Raw genomic sequence first — 7,716 nt, 5'->3', positions numbered from 1 at the left:
TTGTTGCTTCCAGCCTACAGAGAGAAACTAAAACAAGAAGCTCCCGTGCTCAGGTCTGTTCAACGCTGGTCCGACCAATCTGATTCCACGCTTCAAGACTGCGTCGATCATGTGGATTGGGATATGTTCCGCATTGCGTCCAACAACAACATTGACGAATACGCTGATTCGGTGAGCGAGTTAAATAGAAAGTGCATCGGCGATGTCGTACCCACAGCAGCTATTAAAACATTCCCAAACCAGAAACCTTGGATTGATGGCAGCATTCGGGCAAAACTGAAAGCGCGAACCACTGCTTTTAACCAGGGCAAGGTGACGGAAACTTGACCGAATACAAAAAATGTAGATATTCCCTCCGCAAGGCAATTAAACAAGCTATCAGTATAGAGACAAAGTACAGATGCAATTCAACGGCTCAGACACAAGAGGTATGTGGCAGGGTCTACAGTCAATCACGGATTACAAAAAGAAAACCAGCCCCGTCGCGGACTAGGATGTTTTGCTCCCAGACAGACTAAATAACTTCTTTGCTCGCTTTGAGGACAATACAGTGCCACTGACACGGCCCGCTACCAAAACCTGCGTTGCTCCTTTACTGCAGCCGACGTGAGTAAAACATTTAAACGTGTTAACCCTGGCAAGGCTGCAGGCCCAGACGGCATCCCCAGCCGCGTCCTCAGAGCATGCGCAGACCAGCTGGCTGGTGTGTTTACGGACATATTCAATCAATCATTATCCCAGTCTGCTGTTCCCACATGCTTCAAGAGGGCCACCATTGTTCCTGTTCCCAAGAAAGCTAAGGTAACTGAGCTAAACGACTACCGCCCCGTAGCCCTCACCTCCGTCATCATGAAGTGCTTTGAGAGACTAGTCAAGGACCATATCACCTCCACCCTACCTGACATCCTAGACCCACTCCAATTTGCTTACTGCCCCAATAGGTCCACAGACGATGCAATTGCAATCGCAACCACACTGCACACTGCCCTAACCCATCTGGACAAGAGGAATACCTATGTGAGAATGCTGTTCATCGACTACAGCTCAGCATTTAACACCATAGTACCATCCAAACTCATCATCAAGCTGAGGTGAAGGCCCTCGGTGTGTGGTGTCAGGAAAATAACCTCACACTCAACGTCAACAAAATAAAGGAGAGGATTGTGGACTTCAGGAAACAGCAGAGGGAGCACCCCCCTATCCACATCGACGGGACAGTAGTGGAGAGGGTAGTAAGTTTTAAGTTCCTTGGCGTACACATCACGGACAAACTGAATTGGTCCACCCACACAGACAGCGTTGTGAAGAAGGCGCAGCAGCGCCTCTTCAACCTCAGGAGGCTGAAGAAATTTGGCTTGTCACCAAAAGCACTCACAAACTTCTACAGATGCACAATCGAGAGCATCCTGTTGGGCTGTATCACCGCCTGGTACGGCAACTGCTCCGCCCACAACCGTAAGGCCCTCCAGAGGATAGTGAGGTCTGCACAACGCATCACTGGGGGCAAACTACCTGCCCTCCAGGACACATACACCACCCGATGTCACAGGAAGGCCATAAAGATCATTAAGGACAACAACCACCCGAGCCACTGCCTGTTCACCCCGCTATCATCCAGAAGGCGAGGTCAGTACAGGTGCATCAAAGCAGGGACCAAGGGACTGAAAAATAGCTTCTATCTCAAGGCCATCAGACTGTTAAACAGCCAACACTAACATTGAGTGGCTGCTGCCAACATACTGACTCAACTCCAGCACACTTTAATAATGGAAATTGATGGAAATTGATCAGAAATGTTTAACTAGCCACTTTAAACAATGCTACTTAATATAATGTATATGTATATACTGTACTCTATATCATCTACTGCATCTTGCCATCTTTATGTAATACATGTATCCCTAGCCACTTTAAACTATGCACTTTTATGGTTACATACCCTACATTACTCATCTCATATGTATATACTGTACTCCATACCATCTACTGCATCTTGCCTATGCCGCTCTGTACCATCACTCATTCATATATCTTTATGTACATATTCTTTATCCCTTTACACTTGTGTGTATAAGGTAGTAGTTGTGGAATTGTTAGGTTAGATTACTCGTTGGTTATTACTGCATTGCCGGAACTAGAAGCACAAGCATTCCGCTACACTCGCATTAACATCTGCTAACCATGTGTATGTGACAAGTCATATTTGATTTGATTTGATTTGAAACACGTTCTTAGATGTGATGAATCACACTTCACGAATCTGGGTCTGGCGGATTGTGAAATTACAAGATTATGTTATAATACTGTTATTGCATCAAATGGTTGTTTTATGGAATAGAATAGGGTTCTTCGAACACTCTCATCTGTGCGTAGTCTTCTGAGTTGGGCCTCTGGAGCTTAATGCTGACAGTGGATTTATGATGACTTTGGTGATAAAACCTAAAGACTGCATTCCATAGCATGAGTTAATGTTTGTTTACTGGGAGGTACCAGGGTGGAGTTGGCTCAGGTATGGATAATTATGAGAGGAACCTTTTTTGGGGCCAGACCCTGGTTTCCACACAATGAGAACAGTCTTTACAGCAGATTGTGTCTGCTGTTGTCACGCCCTGACCTTAGAGAGATGTTTTATTTCTCTAGTTGGTTAGGTCAGGGTGTGATTTGGGGTGGGCATTCTATGTTGTTTGTTTCTATGTTTTGGCCGAGTATGGTGCCCAATCAGGGACAGCTGTCTCTCGTTGTCTCTGATTGGGAATCATACTTAGGCAGCCTTTTTTCCTTTTGGTAGTTGTGGGTAGTTGTCTTCGTTTGTGCAGGTATAGCCTTACGGAGCTTCACGTTCGTTTTTGTTGTATTGTTTTGCTGGCGACATTCAGAAAATAAAGAAAAAATGAACGCTCACCACGCTGCACCTTGTTGGGTCATTTTCAAGACGACGATTGTGACAGCTGTGAATTATTAATTTCTTTCATACAAATCCTAACCTTGTGACCCATTGCACACATCTGTTGTTTGTCATGAACATTCAGGCGGATGTACTTTGCTATACAATTCTGTGGCTCAAATCCGCTCGTTGGGCTCTCAACGAATCATCTAAGGATGGTTCATCACCAGCTTCATTATTGCAATAATTAATCAATGTTATTAATACATTTTGAATAAAGTAATATTGGGGATTGACCTTGTCTCTCCTCATTATTGATTAGAATCTCAAAGACAGGATGCCAGGAGAACGCTACCTGCCCAAATGCATAGTGCCGATTGTAAAGTTTGGTGAAAGGGAAATAATTGTCTGGGGCTATTTTTCATGGTTTGGGCAAGACCCCTTTATTCCATCTTAAAGCTACAGCATACAATGACATTCTGTCAATGGTGTGCGTACTGGGAGCGGAGTCAGGTGCAGGCGATCAGAGAGTTGTGAACAGGCACACACTTTATTTAGGCAGGAGAAACCAAAAGACGGACGCCACTGCGTCGAAAACATCCAGCCAATATGCCAAAGTGCAAAACGCGCAAACAGTCAGAATAATATGTACAAGCAAATAAACATACCTTGTGAAATAAAACACGTAATAAAACGCACACCAGGAATTGCTCATCAAACATGACACGTAACACAAAACAATCTCACACAAAGACATGAGGGGGAACAGAGGAATAAATACATGTAGTGTGGTTGGGGAATGAAAACCAGGTGTGCAGGGAACAAGACAAAACAAATGGATAAATGAAAAATGGAGCAGCGATGGCTAGAAAGCCGGTGACGTCGACCGCCGAACAAGGAGAGGACCCGACTTCGGTGGAAGTCGTGACACATTCTAGATGATTCTGTGCTTCCAACTTTGTGGCAACAGTTTGGGGAAAACCCTTTCCTGTTTCAGCATGACAATGCCCATGTGCATAAAACGAGGTCCATACAGAAATGGTTTTTCGAGATCGGTGTGGAAGAACTTGACTGGCCTGCACAGAGCCCTTACCTCAACCCCATCTTACACTTTTGGGATGAATAGCAGCAAAGGGGGGACCAACTCCATATTAAAACCTCTTGACACTAGGGGGGCGCCATTTCGACTTTGTAAAAATTCGTTCCCAAATTAAACTGGCTCGTACTCAATTCTTGCTCGTACAATATGCATATTATTATTACTATTGGATAGAAAACACTCTCTAGTTTCTAAAACCGTTGGAATTATTTCTCTGAGTGAAACAGAACTCATTCTGCAGCACTTTTCCTGACCAGGAAGTGGAATGTCAGAAATATATGCTCTGTTCAACTTCCTGCCTATACATGGTCATGATACGTAAGAGTCTACGTACACTTCATACGCCTTCCTCTGGGTGTCAAGAGGCTGTGAGAGAAGAAATGTTGTGTTTATCTTCATCTGAATTGGAATACAAGCTCTTTGTATGACGTGACCGTCATTTCCGGTACTCTGAAGCGCACGACTTGGACAGTGGGATTGCCTTCTGTTTTGCTGCCGTTATGGACGACAACTATCTCCGGCTCGGATTTTATTTGATACATGTGACCATATCATCGTAACGTATGTTTTTTCAATATAGTTTAATCAGATTATTGAAATTTTTTCGGGAGTTTTGCCATGTTCCGTTCTCTGACTTTGTTGACGTTGGAGTGATCCGTGCCACTTGGCAAGTGCCCATGCTAAATGAAGAGGGATATTTGCCGTTCCAGATCAAAACAACGACTATTCTGGACAAAGGACACCTTGTTCAACATTCTGACAGAAGATCACCAAAAGTAAGAAACATTTTATGATGCTATTTCTAATATCTGTCGTGCATGTGAACTGGTCGTGGGCGCCCAAGTGTTTCTGGCTATTGTGGCTACGCTAATATAGCGCTACATTTTGTTTTCGCTGTAAAACATTTAATAAATCGGAAATATTGTCTGGAATCACAAGATGCCTGTCTTTCAATTGCTGTACACTATGTATTTTTCAGAAATGTTTTATGATGAGTAATTAGGTATTTGACGTTGGTGTCTGTAAATATTATGGCTGCTTTCGGTGCAATTTCTGATTGTAGCTGAAATGTAAACTATGATTTATACCTGAAATATGCAAATTTTTCGAACAAAACATATGCTATACAATAAATATGTTATCAGACTGTCATCTGATGAAGTTGTTTCTTGGTTAGTGGCTATTTATATCTTTATTTGGTCGAATTTGTGATAGCTACTGATGGAGTAAAAACTGATGGAGTAAGAATAGTGGTGTCTTTTGCTAACGTGGTTAGCTAATAGATTTACATATTGTGTCTTCCCTGTAAAACATTTTAAAAATCGGACATGTTGGCTTGATTCACAAGATGTGTACCTTTCATCTGGTGTCTTGGACTTGTTAATGTGTGAAAGTTAAATATTAAAAAAAAATATATTTTGAATTTCGCGCCCTGCACTTGAGCTGGATGTTGTCATAATTGTACCGGTGTCGGGCTGCAGCCATAAGAAGTTAATAAGGCTGATGGAACGGATCAGAATTTTGAACATAAAATATTGATAAACTGTGATTTGTTCACATCTTAAGCGCAGCAATGTGCACACGCCTGTAGGCTTATATGCAAATGTTCTAAAATGTAATTTGCAGGAAAACATCATGCTAAAATGCGCACCGCACTTGGGAGCGGTTTCATGGACAGAAAGAAGGGAGATCTAAAGATGCAACAACTATCATGGGTTGGCTTTGGCTGCGAGACAATGAAAAAAAGTTGATTTGAAAACCAACAAAATAGAAGAGCCCATATGAGGAAGTCTTGATAAAATAATTGCCTCCACGTTTCTATAGTGGAATTTTGGCTCTAGGTACTTTGAAGCAAGGTAAGACATGCCTCATAATATGAAGTAAAATGTCCAGGTTTCAAATAATTAAGGAACAGGAAAAATATAGTGATGCTAATGATAGGCCTAACCATCTTCTGGTAGATGGAAAACCTTACCCAAACACCTTGTCAATTAAATGTTAACTAGCTAAAAAACTATTCTATCCATACATGATTATTTGCATCAATCCAGTGGCCATTTGTTTTGCAAACATATCATGTGCGCCACAGAAACACTGCTAATGTCACGTTCCTGACCTGTTTTCTGTTGTTTTGTATGTGTGTGATGGTCAGGGCGTGAGTTTTGGGTGGGCAGTCTATGTTTTCTGTTTCTATGTTGGTTTTGGGTTGCCTGGTATGGCTCTTAATTAGAGGCAGGTGTTTTGCGTTTTCCTCTAATTGAGAGTCATATTAAGGTAGGGTGTTCTCACTGTTTGTTTGTGGGTGATTGTCTTCCAAGTCAGTGTATGTGCGCACCATACGGGACTGTTTCATTGTCGTTAGGTATTTGTAGTCTGTTCCTGTTCTTGCGTTCTTCACGTTGTATGTAAGTTCGTGTCCAGGTCGGTTTACTTCGTTTTGTTGTTTTGTAAAGTATCAAGTGTTCTTCGTGTGTTTAGTTTCGTCTTGTTCATTAAAATTCATTATGTATTCACAACCCGCTGCATTTTGGTCTTTCGATCCTTCTCTCCTCTCCTCGTTTGAGGAGGAGGATTACGACACCCGTTACAGAATCACCCACCAAACCCAGATCAAGCAGCGGGTTAACGGACAGCAACAACAGCAGCAGTGGGAAAAGGAGGATTGGACATGGGAAGAGATCCTGGACGGTAAAGGACCCTGGGCAGAGCCAGTGGAGTGTCGCCGCCCCAAAGCGGAGCTGGAGGCAGCGAAAGCGGAGAGACGACGTTATGAGGAGGCAGCACGGAAGCAAGGCTGGAAGCCCGCAAGTACTACCCAAACATTTCTTGGGGGGGGGGCTAAGAGGTAGTGGGCCGAGGGCAGGTAGGAGACCTGCGCCCACTTCCCAGGCTAACCGTGGAGAGCGGGAGTACGGGCAGACACCATGTTACGCAGTAGAGCGCACGGTGTCTCCTGTACGGTTGCATAGCCCAGTGCGGGTTATTCCACCTCCCCGCACTGGTAGGGTAGGGCTAGATTGGGCATTGAGCCAAATGTCATGAGGCCGGCCCTACATATCTGGCCACCAGTACGTCTCCTTGGGCCGGCTTACATGGCACCAGCCTTACGCATGGTGTCCCCGGTTCGCCAACACAGCCCAGTGCGGGTTATTCCACCTCCCCGCACTGGACGGGCTACGGGGAGCATGCAACCAGGTAAGGTTGGGCAGGCTCAGTCCTCAAGGGAGCCAGTACGCCTACACGGTCCGGTATTTCCGGCGCTACCTCCTCGCCCCAGCCCAGTACCACCAGTGCCTACACCACGCACCAGGCTTCCAGTGCGTTTTAAGAGCCCTGTTCCTCCTCCACGCACTCTCCCTATGGTGCGTGTCTCCAGCCCAGTGCCTCCAGTTCCGGCACCACGCACTAAGCCATCTGTGCGTCTCCAGAGCCCTGTACGCACTGTTCCTTCTCCCCGCACTCGCCCGGAGGTGCGTGCCCTCAGCCCGGTACCTCCAGTTCCGGTACCACACACCAGGCCTATAGTGCGCTTCGAGAAGTCAGTGTGCCCTGTCCCTGCTCCCGGCACTAGCCTTGAAGTGCGTGCCGTCATCCCGGTACCTCCAGTTCCGGCACCACGCACCAGGCCTACTGTGCGCCTCAGCAGGGCAGAGTCGGCCGTCTGCCCAACGCCTTCTGCACTGCCTGTCTGCCCAGCTCCGTCTGAGCCATCTGTCTGCCCAGCTCCGTCTGA

Source organism: Salvelinus fontinalis, chromosome 18 (assembly GCF_029448725.1).
Source record: "Salvelinus fontinalis isolate EN_2023a chromosome 18, ASM2944872v1, whole genome shotgun sequence".
NCBI lineage: Eukaryota > Metazoa > Chordata > Actinopteri > Salmoniformes > Salmonidae > Salvelinus > Salvelinus fontinalis.
Note: the sequence above shows the minus strand (reverse complement) of the source record.